Consider the following 18,095-nt stretch of genomic DNA (forward strand, 5'->3'; position numbering starts at 1 on the left):
CAGTCCTCCAACACAGATCTTGATTATACTGTGCAGAATATGCCAGGACTATTATTTCATCCTACCATTTACTATGTGTGTAACCTTGGTAAAGTTAATAGTTGTCTATACGTGAGTTTTCCACCATAATACAAACTTGTGATAGCTCCTAAAGTGATTGCAAGGTCTCAGTGTACATGAATAAAGTACCTGCCCTTCTAGTAGGTGCTCAGTTTAGTTCCCTTCTGTTTATGACTCTATGTTCTCATCCATATATTTGGAGTAATCTCCTATGTATGTTTTAGGTTACAGGACTGTTGTGAAGATTAGGGAGTATGAATTTGACAGCACTATAAAGTCTGCAGATCACTGCTGGGACTCTGCAGCCCTTGGCAATTTTCTTTATTTTCTGAGCAGCAGCCTGGGAAAGTAGGTTAAACATCTTTCTTTCTGTAAATGCCGGTGTGACTGGAAGAGTAGATTGATTTTGACTACCAGAGTTTGGGATCCTACCCAGCAGTGATAGTTTTATTATGTTCTTCACAGTGCAATTAAGACCTACCTTAGCAACACATAAGTTATTTTTTTCAAACAAATGGTATGTGCTATGGATTCTTAGACTTGTGTTGTGGGATTAGGCTAAGCATAGGTGAGTCTCTTTAGAACATTATAGAAACTGTTTCTGTTGGCCAGCACTGCTCCAGTATCTGTCCCCTTGGAGTACTTGAAAGCAGACATATTTACAAAATGGGGCTGGAGTATTGTGATTTCTTGTGTATGTTTGGTTTTTGTCCATGGTTCCTGGCTCATAGCTACTAAAACCCTTAGAATTTCCTATAATAAGAACTAAAATATGTCTTTTGTTGTGTTATTGAGGTAACTTTTGGAAAGCCCCTAGGTAACTAAAGGATGATTGCTGTTCTCCAGGGAACCAACCATGTGATTAGAAAGTTGAGGGGCTAGAGATTGAATTCAGTTGCCAGTGGCCAGTGATTTAGTTAGTCAGTGCCTCTGTGATGAAGCCTCCATAAATATCCAATAGGACAGCTTTCAGAGAGCTTTCAGATTGGTGAATACTTGAAGGTGTGGGGATAATGGCATTCCTAAAAAGGGTACAGAAGCTCCATGCCCCTTCCCACATACTTTGTCTTTTGCATCTCTTCCATCTGGCTGTTCTGAATTATATCCTTTAATAATAAACCAGTAATCGAGTAAATAAAGTGTTTCTCTGAGTACTGTGAGCCACTCTAGCAAGTTAATCAAACCCAAGGAAGGGGTGTGGGAACCTCTGATTTATAGACAGTCAGTCACGAGTACAGCTGGCCACCTGGATTTGTGACTGGTGTCTGAATTCCAGGAAGGGGGTTGGGACCCCCTATCTATAGCTGGTTGGTCAGGAGTCCAGGTGCAAACCTGGGCTTGCAATTAGTGTCTGAAGTGAGAAGGAGAGGCACACTCTTAGAGGACTGAGCCCTCAAACTGTGGAATCTGATGCTATCTCTGGGTAGATAGTGTTCAAAATTGAGTTGAATTTTATGACACATTTTTGATATCTGAGAATTGTTCATTAGTGTGAGGAAACCACTCCCCCACCCACCGTGTTGAAATTTCATGCAGAACTCAAAAGAAGGGCTGATTTTTTTTTTTCTATGTAGGAATGAGACAGTGTTTTCTAGTGACAATTAGCCTAGAAAAAAATCATCCCTCCAAGACTAACATTGTCTAGGCTGAAAAGGACAGGAACTTTGAAGAAAGACAGATTTGAGATTTGGTCTCAAACTCTCACTTAGTATCTGGGTGACCTTAAGAAAGTCAACCATCCTCTCTGAGCCTATTTTCTCATTTGAGAATGGAGATGATACTATGCACTTCACAAGGTAATTGTGAGGAACAAATGAGCTAATGGATAGTAAAGTAATTTGTAATCTATAAAAGTCCAACAAGCTATTTTCTATTATTTTTATTTTTTCCTTTTTTAATATTCTTCTTTTTATACTCTTTTTTTTTTTTTCCCAATATGGAAGCTACCATATCTCATGTGTTTAGACTGTCTACAGATTCAGACTAATTATGCTTCATACTACATTTGATCTGTTTGATGAACACAGCTCTGGTTCTCCTTGGGAGGCAGCCTGGTTTAACAGAGAGAATGTATGGGCTTTGAAGCCAATGATCTGTGCTTTATATCTCATTTCCACCACTTGTGGGCTATATGACTATGGGCAAATTATTCAAATACTCTTAGTATCATTTCCCCCTCTATAAATGGAGACATTAAACCCCACTTCTCAGCATTATTGTGAAGACTAAGTGATATGCATAGTAAGTGCCTACACATGAAAAAGGCCAAGTAAATATGCTATTATTTCTGTTACCTAAATTCTCTAAACTAGGCCTTTCTCTGTGTTTTCCAAAAAATATACCAAAATATGCTATTTTCTGGCATGTATTGCTGTTGAATGATTAAATGCTCAGATTATTTTTTTCCTCTTTTTTTTTTCTTTCAGTAAGCTTTGACTTTCATGGATCTGTAAAAAGCACCTTACACATTCACACTGTGAAATGCTTCATTTTCAAATATGTCAGCATCCCCGAGTCACTCACTGACCCAACAAACCTTGGGCTCCTATGGGCTGATTCATAGTCCTCAAGAAAACTGCTAAGCAACAATACCTCTGAGCCCAGGCAGATATCCATTCTCTGATAATTCTCAAATCCAGCTTGTCTTTTCTTTTGTGCAACTCTTCTGCAAACTACAGAGTTGGAACATGATCCCCTTCTGGGACTCTCAATCCAGCTGCCTCATTCACAGAAACTAAAGCTCAGGCAGAGGAGGAACAGTCAGCTCTCTTGGTTTCCTCATCAGTGTTATTTCCAAAATCTTTCAACATCTTGCTATGACCTTTACAGTTAATTTCAACAACCTGTGTGATAAGAATGACAATGCTATTATCACTATGTGGCACATGAGGAAACAAGTTTCAGAAGAGTGACTTGCTTAAGGTCACACAGCTAGTAAGTGACAGACTGGGTTTTTTTTTTTTTTTAATTTTTTTAATTTTATTATGTTACGTTAGTCACCATACAATACATCAGTTTTTGATGTGGTGATCCACAATCCATTGTTTTCGTATAACACCCAGTGCTCCATGCAGTATGTGCCCTCCTTAATACTCATCACTGGGCTAACCCACCCCCCTCCCCTCTAAAACCCTGTTTGTTTCTCAGAGTCCATAGTCTCTCATGGTTCATCTCTCCCTCCGATTTACCTGCCCCCCTTCATTTTTCCCTTCCTTCGCCTAATGTCCTCCATGCTATTTCTGTTTTCTCCATGAAGCTATGTCAGCCTGAAGCCATTCCCTAGTCTCCAGATTCCTTGTAAAGCTGTGCCATGGTCAGACTTGGCACATGTTGTGTGCTTATGTGGGCAGAGTTAGTTCCCCCAGCAGCAGCTAGTGGATAGTTGGGGAAGGCTCCAGCCAGGCAGATGCTAGAAAAAAAAAAAAATTCCATTTCAGAGTTCATTTATGCCATTCTTCTTAGAAATCTTTCTCTATGTGGTATCATCTGACCTCCACCCTTCTGTTCTGCATGACACTGACTATAGAGGACTACTCTTCATTGCAAACCAGAGTTGGAGGTGGGTCAAGTTAGGTTAATTCATTTTTTGCCATGGGAAATCTATAGAATTAAGATACATGTTTAGTATTTATTTATATGTTTGCTTGTTGACTGATTTATTTATTATGTTTCATTTGTCATAAATTATTTGGAGTGGATTATAAAAATACAGAACTTATAATGCTCCAGCTGGCATGTCTGTCTTTTCAGCTTCATCTCTAGCATCTGTAAAAATGATCCAATTACATGGTCTTCTCTCAGTGCCTGGAAGGAACTAGGCTCTCACATTTTAGAGATATTTCATACACTGTCCCTTCTGGCAAAATGAGAGGAGGGAAAAGAGGAAGTCAGGAGTAAAGTTAATATCTACATTTGTTGGGTTTGAGTAATAAACTTGACATTGAGATTCCTAGTAACCAAGGCAAGGAGAAATACAAGATTAGGTACATGGTTCATACTCTCCATTACAAAACTCAGTTCCATTTCTAAGGAAAAACACAGCTCTTATTGACATTGAGACCCAGGGGAGGGGAAGAGGGTAAGTGAATTTAAAGAATATAGTTTACAATGTGATAAACAGCATTCTCAGACACATCCTTAACAGTAAGGAAAAAATTTCATAGGGCTATTCTTATAACATCTTTCAATATAGTCCTTTGTTATCTGCCAAGCTGATAAAAGCAGTCCTATAAAAGACCAAAATCATGTTCTCTTGCCTTGATCCAAAGATAAATTTTAGAGTATCTTAAGGAGCAGATGAACTATATACTTTTTAGGCTGTTTTCCACATATTCTTTTTCTCTCTTTCAACTGAGCTTTTAATAATTATTGAGTGGCAGGGAACTTAAGCTTGAGTATCTGATAATTAACTGACTAGTATAATTTACTGCCCATAAGTTTTCTAAATAATCAGTGGTCTGTGTAACCCTTTTCCAACAGAAAGTTTCTAAGAATCAGACTCCTCATCTATAAATTGGATATAGTTAATACTTTCACATGGATGTTGTAAAGATCAAGTAGTATAATATCACTATAATAATAGTGGGCAATAGTTATGTAGTGGTTAACAGATATTGGACCATTTCTAGAAGTCACATACTGCTAATTGCTTTAAATAATTAATTTAATCCTTATAACAAACTTTAAAAGATAAGTATTGTTGTTTTTCCCATTATTAAAAATAAAAAACTGAGGTGTGGAGAAATTAATTAAGTTATCAAACATTACAGAGTTGATAAACAGGGGAATCAGGATTGAATTTCAGGTTGGTTGGATTCCAAAGTTCTTAATCTTAACTACTATGCTATAATTAACCATATGTGGTGTTCAATAAATGGGTTAATAGTATTTTAATAGAGTTACAATCTAAATTGTTGTTAATCAGTATAAGATTAATGTGATTTGAGTATTTTTATTAGAAAGTGTTATATAGCCTGGAGCATTTTATTTGGTGTGACTTACCACATTTCATCAAATTTAAGAAGCTGTCAACTATAAGATGCACCATTACTTTGTGTACTACTAAGAAAGAAAAATGTTGTCAATTAAACTCTGACACAATGCTTTCTTATTACATTGGATTTTTATTTTATACTTACTAAAAGACCTCTTTCAAACTTATCTATACAGAGATTTTTGTCATGGATCTCTCTTTTTTATAATAAAAATTATACAAATAAAGTGTTAAGGTATTTTAACACATTCAGGATCCAACTATTCTGAATTACTTTTAATTCAGAGTTGTCAGTAGAGACATTTTCCCACACAGTAGCAGTTTCAGTATCTTTAAGAACATGATGATGTAGCGTTTCTTCAAAGTGTCCATTGTCATTTTGGGATTTTCTCCCAAGCCTCTGACACATTAGCAAGTTTTGATATATGTATTCAGGCAATGTCAGTGAGTCATGATACTATAAGATATATCTGAATTTCAGAGATGTTAGATGGAGGGAAAATGTGTGTCTTAGAATTGACAATGAACTTTGTGTTGAGTAACAAGTGCTTTGCTTGGCTTAAACATATAACTGTTTCAATGAAGATTTGCATCTGAAGTCTCATTCATCTCAGACTAAGCATGGTAAATATCCATATATAGTTGTTGCCCAAATTAGAATAGATAATAGCTCTGGGATATGGGCTTCTGCCTTTTAAAAATGTGCTTATTTACAAGTTTTCAAGGTTATCTTCTAAAGCAGGTCTGCTGTGGTAGTACAATAGTATTTTTCTTTCCTAAAACCAAACCATAGAATATTATAATACCATCTTTTCAGTAGAAGAAGAAGAATACAGAAAAAAGATACACATGCTAATTTCAGCTTTCACACTGATATTTTGTATGACCCTAAACAAAATCCCATCTGTAAAATCAGGAGAGTTATCTTCAGAACCTCCAAGAGCATGTGCAGCCTGAATAGGATTTATTCTTACATACTAAGAAGGGAGCTGGCATTTGTTGTAAGCCAACTATGTGCTTGCTATTTCATATGTATTATCTTGATTAATTTTTAAAATAACTATTTATATAGCTATATTATATTCCAGAAAACAGACTTTTGATTAACTAATTACATCAGGTATTGGCTACTAAGGGGAAAGAACTGGGATTCCAAGCATATCTTAATCAATTCAAATCGCAGGCCCTCTACATTACACATGTTGCCTCTCTGAGTCCTTAAAATTTAACTCAGCAAAACATAGGCAGAGCTAAGAAGTTGCTAGGATTGTGAAATCAGAAAACATTATATTATTTGAAATGTCAGAATCAAAGTTAGAATGAATCTTTATTTAGTTCCAAAACCTTCTCAAGACCTACTCTTTGCTCATGTTGAATGCTGAAAAAGTAAGAGAGAAATCACATCACCCTGTTCTTAGGAAGCTCACAGTTTAGTGAAAAATATATTCTTTGCAGTCTTAGAATTCATTCAACATTATTTAACAGCTATTTACTGACTCAACTTTATGGTAAGGATGAATTATACTTAAGTAAATAAAATCATATGATTTCTATCCCCCATGGGCATTGCAGACTAATAGAGACAGTTACATATACAATTTAAAACTGTGACAAGCTATAATAACATACCAGTTTTGGTGTTAGAAAATAGCATGAGGGCCATACTTAGGTAGTATGGGCAAAGGAGGCTCTTCTGAGGAGATGAAGCTTAAAGAATTAGAAGGAGGGAAATGAAGAACACTACAGATTATGCCGAGCAGAAGGAAGAGAATGGTTGAAAACCTCTTGGGAAAGGATATAGAATTCAAGGAATTTAAAGAAGAAATGTGGTAGCAGATGAAGAGGGAAGTAGGGCTAAAATCAGATAGGGTTGGAAACCCATATTAGAACATTTGGATGTTGTCTGTAATGCAAAGTAAAGAAGACATTAAAGCCTTTTTAGTGGGGCACAAATTCAGGGGATGGGGGTTAACATTTAGGCAAACTGATGTGTGTGTGTGTGTGTGTGTGTGTGTGTGTGTGTGTGTTTCTAATACTCGGCTTCTGTGGAGAATAAAATTAAACTACAGAACAGAGGAAATAAGTAAGAAGGCTATTGCAGAAGTGAGATAATAGTGGCTTAGGGTGGTTGGCAGTAGAGATGAAAGAACTTAAAGATTTGACATATGTACTGGAAGTTAGATTATTGAAAGATTTATTATATCTGGGAATGAAGGGAGAGTGAGGAATTAAGATTGAGTTCAGGTTTCTGGCTGGGCAACTGGTTGAATATTGTTGCCATTGACTGTTTTGGGGAATTTTGAAAGGTAAGCAGTGTGGGTAGATAGGGGAGTCAGCACGTTTGTTTTGAAAATATCAAGTTTTAGATACTTATGAGATCTCTAAGGAAAGATATCTAGTAGTCTTTTGGATGTACAAGGCTGGAGTCCAGGGAAGTTTAGGCTGGAAACATACATTTGAGAGTTGTTAGCATATAGATTATATTTAATGCCTATATTTGCCTAGGAAGAAGGGTAGAGAAAAAAAAGAATAAGATAGTAGATGATCAAACTCTGGGGAATTTCCATATTTAGAGGTTGGACAAAAGAAAAGAGGTCCACATAGAAATCAGAAAATAAGTGGCCAGAAGTAGGAAGTAGGAAGAAAGCCAAAAGTAGAATGAACTGAATAGGCATTGACGAATAAGAGGTGCTGGCAGCATACATATGCAGAAGTTTTGTCAAGAAGAGGAGTAGAGAAATAAGTAGTAGGTGATGGTGTATAGAGTTGGGTGCAGAGTTATTTGCTCACGGTAATGATCCAGAGAGAGAGCAGGATTGATGATGAAGGAGACACAGGAGATGATCAAAAGGGTGCCGTCCTTGGGAAAGTGAATGGCATGGGATCCAAAAGACATGCTGAGGACCTTTGTTGGGAAGAAGGACACATTCATCCATGGTAGCGGGATTATACAAAAGAAACATAGGCATGTTTCTAATTTTGGCTATGGGAATATGAGAATCCTCCTGTCTGATGGTTTCTAAAATGGAAAGCATTAGAGAAGATTATCCTTGAAGAATGGTGGTAAGGGAAAAAGAATAAGGGTTTTCAAGAGATGGAAGAAAGTATGAACTAGTTTTTTTGTTTTTTTTTTCAGAGAAAACATGAGAAACCTACTTACCAGAATAACCTTGTAGAATTGTTGAGCAATGATAACAGCTACTTGAGGACTGAGATCAGAAATTTAAAATGTAGTCATTTTACCTTGATACGTGATTTTCTCCAGTTATATGGGGCCTGTATAAGGTAGGTAGAAGAATTCATTATGGGTATGAGTTTTGCCACAGGAGAAAAAATGGATGGCGACAAGAAGATTGAAGGTGTTCATGAGGACATAATTACGATAGACATGGATAGGAAGAAAAAACAGGAAGGAAGCTGACAGTCATGAAGTAGAAGGATTGATGGATTGGACTTCAAAGAATTATTGTAAAGTAAATGCTTCAGCAAATTATATTGAAAGTTGCAATTGTAAAACATGATGTGGACATTTGAGATTATATGTAGGGTAGAGTGTGTGCATCTGTGTATACTTAAGAAAAAGAGAAAGATGGTGGTGGTGGCAAGAGAAGCTGAAGTGGAGTGAAGGAAAAGATTATCAGAGATCCTTTTTATTCATTCAGAAAGTATCTATTAAGGACTTACCATGAGCCAAGCATTATTCTGTTTGCTGACAGCACTGAGGTGAGAAGCCATGATGTTAAATGGATCATCTGTATGAATGTAGAAATCACTAAGAAGGAAGATAGAAAGTGGGTGTGGAGAGAAGGAAGTGAGGCAAAGATTAAGGCTGTTGATGGGTAAAGCAAGTTGAGCAAATCTAGTGATTCACCAAAGTGAAAGCCATGGTATTATTGGCCCCTAAGTAATAATATTGACAACAATAAAATGAACAGTTACAAATATAGTGAAAAATACTTAAGTAATATTTATGTATCAAGCACTGCACTGAGTATTAACATATATTAGTTTAATTCACAAAATACCCATGAGATGGTTACTCCTATTCCATTATTCAGAGTAAACAGTGTTTGGGAGGAAGGAATGGGGGAAAAGCCAGGGAGCTTGGGTTGGATTAAAGGAGGTGGGAATGGAGAGGAGTGGTCAGGTGAGAACAGATGCCGGAAAAGTTCTGGACTTGTAGCAGTGACTGAAGGAAATCAATAGTAAGGTATGGTGGAATGATCTCTGATAGCCTTCCAGTTGAGGTGGGCAGTGATCTCTAGTGCCATATTCATCAGGTGGATAATGGCTTCGATGGCAACTGCTTCCTCTGAGAACAGGAGAGGTGTAGCCAAAATGACTGCGGCCTCTCCTTCTCCCATCGAGAAAAGCAAAGGGTGATTCTGCTAAGGGGAGAAGAGAAAGTGAACTCTTACCTGCCCCCTACCTCCTAATACTCTTAGAGCAGTTCTGCTTTTAATTGCTTAAGATTACAGAGATTTATGTAAGGATTTTTAGAAACATAGGCTTTGTTTAAAAATTATAAAGGTATGTTTAAAAAACACTGGTCTAGAGGATCATTTAATCTTAAGAATACTCAGTCCAATCCCCTCATTTTTGAGAGAGGGAACTAAGAGCCCTGAGAGGAGGTGGGAATTACTCAAGGTCATACCATGAGTTCATAGTAGAATCAGGTTATGTCTTCTGACTCCCAGTCTAGTGTTCTTTACCACACCCATCTGATCCAGGTTTAGAGCCCTAACAAATTCTCTAGGGTAAAGAGTGCAGCAAGCTTCTGCTGAACTCTCATCCCTATTCTGTGTCTGACCTATCTCCTGCTGGCAGCCCACATCTAAGATTTTTAAAAATTCATGTTATGTTAATTACACCATAATCCCTGTCTCTACTGACTCTATTCTATTAAGAAATAATTCACTGTTTTGTCAATAACCCTGGGTGTTCTCTCCTGACAGTGTGGAGAGGTGAAGCCTTCCAGCAAGCTTTGCTCACCCCAGCAGCAGTATTGGGCTCCATACTTATAGAATTACTAGCAGAAAGTGGTTTCCCTCATGGTTAGGAGACTCTAGGTGGGGCTCTTTGTTCTTGTTTGCAATCAGCAGAAAAGCCACTGTGCTGTCATGCAACAGAGTTCCCCCACCTTTCCCCTTCCACTTATCTGCTTTTCTGTTTTCTACTTTCATTCTTGTTTAAACTACACAGAAACTTCCTGTTATTAAAAATCCTAGAATGAGGGCACCTGGGTGGCTCAGTCGTTAAGCGTCTGCCTTCGGCTCAGGTCATGATCCCAGGGTCCTGGGATCGAGCCCCGCATCAGGCTCCCTGCTCTGCGGGAAGCCTGCTTCTCCCTCTCCCACTCCCCCTGCTTGTGTTCCCTCTCTTGCTGTGTCTCTCTCTGTCAAATAAAAAAAAAAAAAAAATCCTAGAATGAAACGGTAGGGATTCTTCTATATTTTTGTTCACTGATATATTCCAGACATCTGTAATAGTGGCCAACACATAATAGATGGTCAATAAATATTTGTTGAATGAGTAGATGCATGAACAAATGATTAAGTTGGTAAGATCTGGATAAACTGATACTAAAACTCTGCTCCAACTTTCTCACTGTACACAGGGCTAAGAGTCAAGTGCCCTGGGTACTAGTCTTGACTGGACTGAAGAGATGTAGCAAAGAGAGAAGTAACTTGCCAAGGTCACTTATCCAAATAGGCTGTGTAGATTAGATGTCAACGGTGGTATCCTGTTGTTTGAGATTCAGATGAAATTAGTTCAAAGCTCTCACCTTATGTGCAGTGGAAGCTTTGCATCCCTCTCAACCTCTCAGAATTTTGTGTGGATTGGGGTGAATTTTGGTATTGTGATTTGTTGCTGGCTCAAAGCTCTCTGAATTAGTTCAGTTTATGGTTCATTTTGCTGTCATGTGTACAATGTCCTTATTGACCCAGACAAGGAACTCATCTCCTCTCTTGGGTATACCTAAATTCTCTCTCTCTCTCTCTCTCTCTCTCTCTCTCTCACACACACACACACACACACACACACGCACATTCATGCCTATCCACAGGCATACACAAAGACATGCAAAAAAAATCTAATACATAAAGCTTTTTGTATGTGGATCAGATCTTCCTGAAGATTTAGGGAGATGGAAGGAATTTATATTATATCAATGCAAAAAAAAGAAGCTTTAATATTAGTCATGCCTGTTCTTAAAACATAACCATTTCTGTTAATTTGAGCTTCATCTTCCTCATATCTTAATCCTTATATATATACATATATCTTAATCCATTCCTCCCACTTCCCTTTCCTTCTCTGTTTACCCCATCTTTAGATTTCTGTTCATATCTTATAAATTACAAGAATTCCATCTTTTGTTTTCTTGTTACCAGTTGAACCTCATCACCTGTGATTTCATTTTCTATCCCCAAGTAGTATATCATAGATTTTTTCTAAAATAGGGCAGTTCCCTTCTCAAGATGTTCCCTTCCAATGATGTTATTGGATATTGGTTATAAGATACTGAGGTTAATTCATAGCATTTATAGAAAAGTTGAATAACAAATCCTTGGGGGAATTCCCAAGCATCACTTGGGGGATCTCAGCAATAAAATTCATGGCATGACTACTTATGTATTAACATGAATATGACTCAGTGTCAATTTTGTTTCTTGTTTCTCTATTTCCAGTTTCAGATTTACCAGAAAGTGACTGTGATTGTCCTGACCTGTCATAGTTAAATGAGTTATGCCCAAGGGCAGGACCATCTTGAATAGACAAGGCCATGTGCCCACTACTGGATATTGGAGCTGTTTCCAGGGCATGCAAAATCACTGGGGATTCAGTAGCCACCCCAAGCAGTATCTTCCACACTGCTTCTCTTAGGACTAAACTTTATGCTCATGCTTCTCATTCATTCAAAAGTATCCACTAGGAATGTGTTCATAAGTGGGCCTTGGGTGCTGGAATATAAAGAAAATAAATAAAAATGTGTGTTCTAGAAATCACTGACATTGCTGTCAGTGATTGGAGTGAGGAATACTCGTGAGGTTGTGTATGTGATTTGAGCAGGAAGGTAAACCATTTTTAATAAAGACTTGAGTATCCAAGAGAAAACTAGCTTTAAAACACCCATTACCCATTGTTGTGGACATCTCAGGAATGTTGTATAGTTCTCTAGTCTTCCAGAGCTGCTTTGAAAGCAACCAGCCTCAACAAAGAGATACATTGATACTTGAACAACTCAGTTTTGAACTGTGCAATTCCACTTATATGCAGATTTGTTTTTTAAATAAATACAGTATATCAGTGAGGTCATATGATACATGTCTCACCGATACGAGGAATTCTTAGTCTCAGGAAACAAACTGAGGGTTGCTGGAGTGGGGGGTGGGGTGGGAGGGATGGGGTGACTGGGTGATAGACATTGGGGAGGGTATGTGCTATGGTGAGCGCTGTGAATTGTTTAAGACTGTTGAATCACAGACCTGTACCTCTGAAACAAATAATACATTATATGTTTAAAAAAAAAAAAAAAGCAGGAAGGGAAGAATGAAGGAGGGGAATCAGAGGGGGAGACGAACCATGAGAGACTATGGACTCTGAGAAACAAACTGAGGGTTCTGGGCGGGGGCGGGGGGGTTGGCCTGGTGATGGGTATTAAAGAGGGCATGTACTGCGTGGAGCACTGGGTGTTATACGCAAACAATGAATCGTGGAACACTACATCAAAAACTAATGATGTAATGTATGGTGATTAACATAACATAATAATAATAAAATAAATAAATAAATAAATATAGTATAGTACTGTAAATGTATTTTCTCTTCCTTATGATTTTCTTAACAACATTTTCTTTTCTCTAGCTTACTTTATTATAAGACTTAGGATATAACATATGCAGTATAAAAATATGTGTTAATTGACTCTTTAAGTTATGGTAAGGCTGCTGGTCAACAGTAGGTTATTAGTAGTTAAGCTTTTGGGGAGTCAAAACTTATATGTGAACCAAAGCAATCCTGAGAGAGAAACACAAAACTGGAGGTATCACAATTCCAGACTTCAAGTTATACTACAAAGCTATAGTAATCAAAACAGTACGGTACTGGCATAAAAATAGGCACATAGATCAATAGAACAAAATAGAAAACCCAGACGTAAGCTCACAAGTATATGGTCAGTTAATCTTTTTTTTAAATTTTATTTTATTATGTTAGTCACCATACAATATATCATTAGTTTTTGATGTAGTGATCCACAATTCATTGTTTTCGTATAGCACCCAGTGCTCCATGCAGTACGTGCCCTCCTTAATATGGTCAATTAATCTTCAACAAATCAGGAAAGAATTTTCAGTGGGAAAAAGACAGTCTCTTCAACAAATGGTGGGGAAAACTGGACAGCTACATGCAAAAGAATGGACTGTTGGGGTAGCACTAAAAGGAGCTGAAAATGCTGAGGGTTATTGACTCTACTATATAAGCAGGACGTCAGTGCCAGGAGGCTGTTTGCAAGTTCTTAAACTGAGCCATGTAGAGTCAGACATGAATATATCAGAACTGCTAACCACAGATGGTCATGACAGAATAGGGATCTGAATCATGAGTCAGAGGGCAGGATCCCAGGCCTGGAATGGATCTTAGAAATATCTTTTCTTATCATTTATCACCTCAGTGGTAAGTTTATGGCTGCCATGGGAGAGAAGTAAGAATAAGTGATAGAAACTTGTTTTAGTGGAAACAGCCTTAGAGTCAGAAGAATCAGGTTCAAGCTCCAATACAATCATGTACAAGTTGAACATTGCTTTCAACAGCTCAGCTAACATTTCTGAGCCTTGATTTTTTTTTTCATTTGTATAATGGGTGCTATAGTAATATTTACTTCATGGGGAGGGGGTTATGAAGCTTACTTTTCAAAATGTATTCTTTCATTTATTCATTAAATTGATTCAACAAATACATAGTAAGATTCTGTTATATGTCAATAACTGTACCGGCATTAGAGATGCAACAGTGAACAAGACACACAAATTCTAAAACTGTAAAAATATAAAACATAAGTCAAATGTTAATATTTTATATTATTGTAGTGGGTCCAGAAATTTTATTTGCAGCTCATAGACAAGTTGTAATATCTTCCTTTCTGTAAAACATCTCTGGTCTTCCTCAGGAGTTCAGTGTGATAGAAAACTTGAAAAAAAATAATAGTAACACTGGATTTTATTCCAAACCAGTAAACTTAATCCTATGGCATAACCAAGCCATCCCTTTATGTATGCATTGCTCTTTACATAAAATTATCTGGTCTTTCAGATTCTGCTTCCCTCCCCTTCTCTCCTCCTCCCTTCAAAACCAATATCTAGTGGTACTGACCTCATGGCAAAAGGGACACTGGAGTTTTGGATCCATGAGGTGTTCTCTGGATTCTCCTTGATCTTGGCTATGAAATGGCAGGTCTGGGTTGCTCCTCAGACAGAAGACCACCAAGGTGTACCACCTTTTCTGAGGTCATCTACTGTAGTTAACGTGGGCTGGTATAACAATTACCATAGACTGGGTGGTTCAAACAGCAAACTTTTTTTTTTTCTTATAGTTTTGGAGGCTGGAAGCCCAAGATCAAGGTGCCAGCTGATTCAGTTTTTGTTGAGAACCTGCTTCCTGATTTTTCCGGAGGCCACCATCTTGCTGTGTGTTCACATGTTGGAGACAGAGATCATCTCTCTCATGTCTCCTCTTGTAAGGGCACTAATACCATTCATGAGGGTTCTATCTTAATGCCTTGATTTTCTCACAAAAGCCCCTCTTCCAAATATTATCACATTGGGGATTAAAACTTCAGCATATTAATTTTGAGGGGGACACAATCATTCAGTCCATAGTAGCATCTGCTTATAATGCCTATTGTTGGTGTTTTTTGTGGTCCCTCTTTCTTTCTCTCTTAATTTATTAGGGCTTTGAAGTCCTCTCTGGAGGATACAGTCTCATATGGTCTGTCCCAGGTAGTTTGTCCTGCCATGAGGACTTCTCATTAGCAAACTCCCAGCCAGATTCTCAGTTAACTGCTAAGTCCTCTCATGGGAGAAATATGGGAATTCCTAATTCTTGTTCATATCCCACAGGAACCAAGTTGTTGTTCTACGGGTAGCCTAGAGTAAGTCTGTTTTATAAGTCCTAAATTGAAAATAGAACACCCTTATAGCTGTTTCTCTCATACTTTTTTAGATGTTTTCAAAATTTCACCTCAAACAGACACACACACATAACTATTAAATTTTACATTGTCAGGAGTCAGGATTTGAATTCAGGTCTCTCTGACTCCAAAACTCATACCTTTAGTCATTATCCTATATAGTAGTTGCTCCTTTTCCATGGGGTATACATTCCAAGACCCCCAGTGGATGCCTGAAACCACAGATAGTACCAGACCCTGTAAATATTATGTTTTTTTTTCCTATACATGCATACCTATGATAAATTTTAATGTATTAAGTTAGGCACAGTAAGAGATTAACAATAATAATAATAAAATAGAAAAGCCATAACAATATACTGTAATAAAAGTTATGTGAATAGATCAAGATGTGATATATAGAGAGATATAGATATATATGGGATATTAGTCAGCCATCAAAAAGGAGGAAATCTTACCAATTACATCAACATGGATGGAACTGGAGGGTATTATGCTGAGCAAAATAAGTCAATCAGAGAAAGACAATTATCATATGATTTCACTCATATGTGGAATTTAAGAAACAAAACAGGATCATAGGGGAAGGGATAGAAAAATAAAATAAGATGAAATCAGAGAGGGAGACAAACCATAAAAGACTCTTAACTATAGGAAACAAACTCAGGGTTGCTGGAGGGGAGGTGGGTGGGAGGATGGGGTAACTGGGTGATGGGCATTAAGGAGGGCACATGATGTAATGAGCACTGGATGAATGATGAATTACTGAACTCTACATCTGAAATTAGTGATACACTATATGTTAGCTAGTTGAATTTAAATAAAATAAATTTTAAGAAGTTATGTGAATGTTCTCTCTCTCTCTCAAAATGTCTTATTGTACAGGCATATCTTGTAGATATTGCAGATTTAGTTTCAGACTACTGCAGTAAAGCAAATATTCACAATAAAGAGAGCCAAATGAATTTTTTGGTTTCCCAGTGCATATTAAAGTTATGTTTACATTATACTGTCATCTGTTAAATGTGCAATGGCATTATGTTTAAAGAAAAACAATGTACATACCTTAATTTAAAAATATTTTATTGGTAAAAATTCTGACCATCATCTGAACTTTCAGTGAGTCATAGTCTTTTTGCTGGTGGAGGATCTTGCCTTCATGTTGATGGCTGCTGATTGATCAGGTAGTGGTTGCTAAAGGCTGGGGTGGTTGTGGCAATTTCTTAAAATAAGACAACAGTCAAGTTTGCTGCTTGAAAGAAAGTGACTCTTTCTTTCATGAACTATTTCTCTGTAGTGTGCAATGTGGTTTGATAACATTTTACCCACAGTAGAACTTCTTTCAAAATTGAAGTCAATCTCAAACCCTACCACTGTTTTACCAATTAAATTTATGTGATATTCTGAATCCTTTGTTGTCATTTGAACAATCTTCACAGCATCTTCACCAGAAGTAGATTCCATCTCAAGAAACCACTTTCATCCATAAGCAACAACTCATCTGTTCAAATTTTATCATGAGATTGCAGCAATTCACTCACATCTTCAGGCTCCACCTCTAGTTCTAGTTCTCTTGCTCTTTCCACCACATCTGCAGTTACTCCACTGAAGTCTTGAACCCCTCAAAGTCATCCATGAGGGTTGAAATCAACTTCTTCCAAACTCCTGTGAACGTTGGTATTTTGACCTCTTCCCATGAATCATGAATGTTCTTAATGTCATTAAAAATGGTGAATCCTTTTTAGGTTTTCAATTTACTTTGCCCAGACCCATCAGAGGAATCACTACCTATGTCAGCTATTGCCTCATAAAGTTGATTTCTTAAATAATAAGACTCAAAAGTTGAAATTTCTGTTTGATCCATGGGCTGCAGAATGATGTTGTGTTAGCAGTCATGGAAACAACATTAATCTCATTGTACATCTCCATCAGAGCTCTTGGGTGACCAAATAAATTATCAATGAGCAGTAGTGCTTTGAAAGAAATCTTTTTCTAAGCAGTAGGTCTCAACAGTAAGCTTAAAATATTTAGTAAACCATGTTGTAAGCAGATATGCTGTCATCCAGACTTTGTTGTTCCATTTATAGAGCATAGGAAGAGTGGATTTAGCAGAATTCTTAAGAGCCCTACGATTGTCAGAATGCTAAATGAGCATTTGCTTCAACTTAAAGTCATCAGATGCATTAGCCTCTAACAAGAGAGTCAGCCTGTCCTTGAAGCTTTGATACCAGGCATTGACTTCTCCTCTCCAGCTATGACAATGCTAGATGGCATCTTCCAATATAAGGCTGTTTTGACTACATTGAAAATGTGTTGTTTAGAGTAGCCACCTTTATTAATGATTTTAGCTAGATCTTCTGGATAACTTGCTGCAGCTTCTATGTCAGCGCTTGATACTTCATCTTGCACTTTTATGTCAAACCTCATGAACCAGTCTCGGCTAGCTCCCAACTTTTCTTCTGCAGCTTCCTAACCTCTCTCAGCCTTCATAGAATTGAAGAGAATTAGGGCCTTGCTCTGGATTAGGCTTTGGCTTAAGGCAATGTTGTGGCCAGTTGATTTTATCAAAACCACTAAAACTTTCTCCATATTAGCATTCAGATATCCATAATAGCAATAAGGTTATTTTGCTTTCTTATCAAATGTATGTTCACCGGAGTAGAACTTTTAATTTCCTTCAAGAATCTTTCCTTTACATTCACAACTTAGCTAACTGTTTGGTGCAAGAGGCCTAGCCTTTGGCCTGTCTTGGCTTTCAACATGCTTTCCTCACTAAATGTAATCATTTTTAGCTTTTGATTTAAAGTGAAAGGCATGCGACTCTTCCTCTCACTTGAACACTTAGAGTCC

At 37.4% G+C, this 18,095-nt stretch overlaps 1 protein-coding gene and 1 long non-coding RNA gene across 7 annotated transcripts in view; one reads left to right on the plus strand and one right to left on the minus strand.

Annotated features, from left to right (window-relative positions):
* Window positions 1-18,095, plus strand: part of LOC118544703 (BEN domain-containing protein 5) — a 1,415,283-nt gene that overhangs the window by 858,871 nt on the left and 538,317 nt on the right. The gene's annotated exons all lie outside the window — the stretch shown is intronic.
* LOC118544707 (uncharacterized) overlaps window positions 3,151-18,095 on the minus strand; it is a 140,337-nt gene continuing 125,392 nt past the window's right edge. The window contains exon 3 of the long non-coding RNA XR_004921728.2: window positions 3,151-3,469. This is a non-coding gene — a long non-coding RNA (uncharacterized LOC118544707). The remainder of the gene's footprint in view (window positions 3,470-18,095) is intronic.

This window comes from Halichoerus grypus, chromosome 5 (assembly GCF_964656455.1).
Source record: "Halichoerus grypus chromosome 5, mHalGry1.hap1.1, whole genome shotgun sequence".
NCBI classification, from domain to species: Eukaryota; Metazoa; Chordata; class Mammalia; order Carnivora; family Phocidae; genus Halichoerus; species Halichoerus grypus.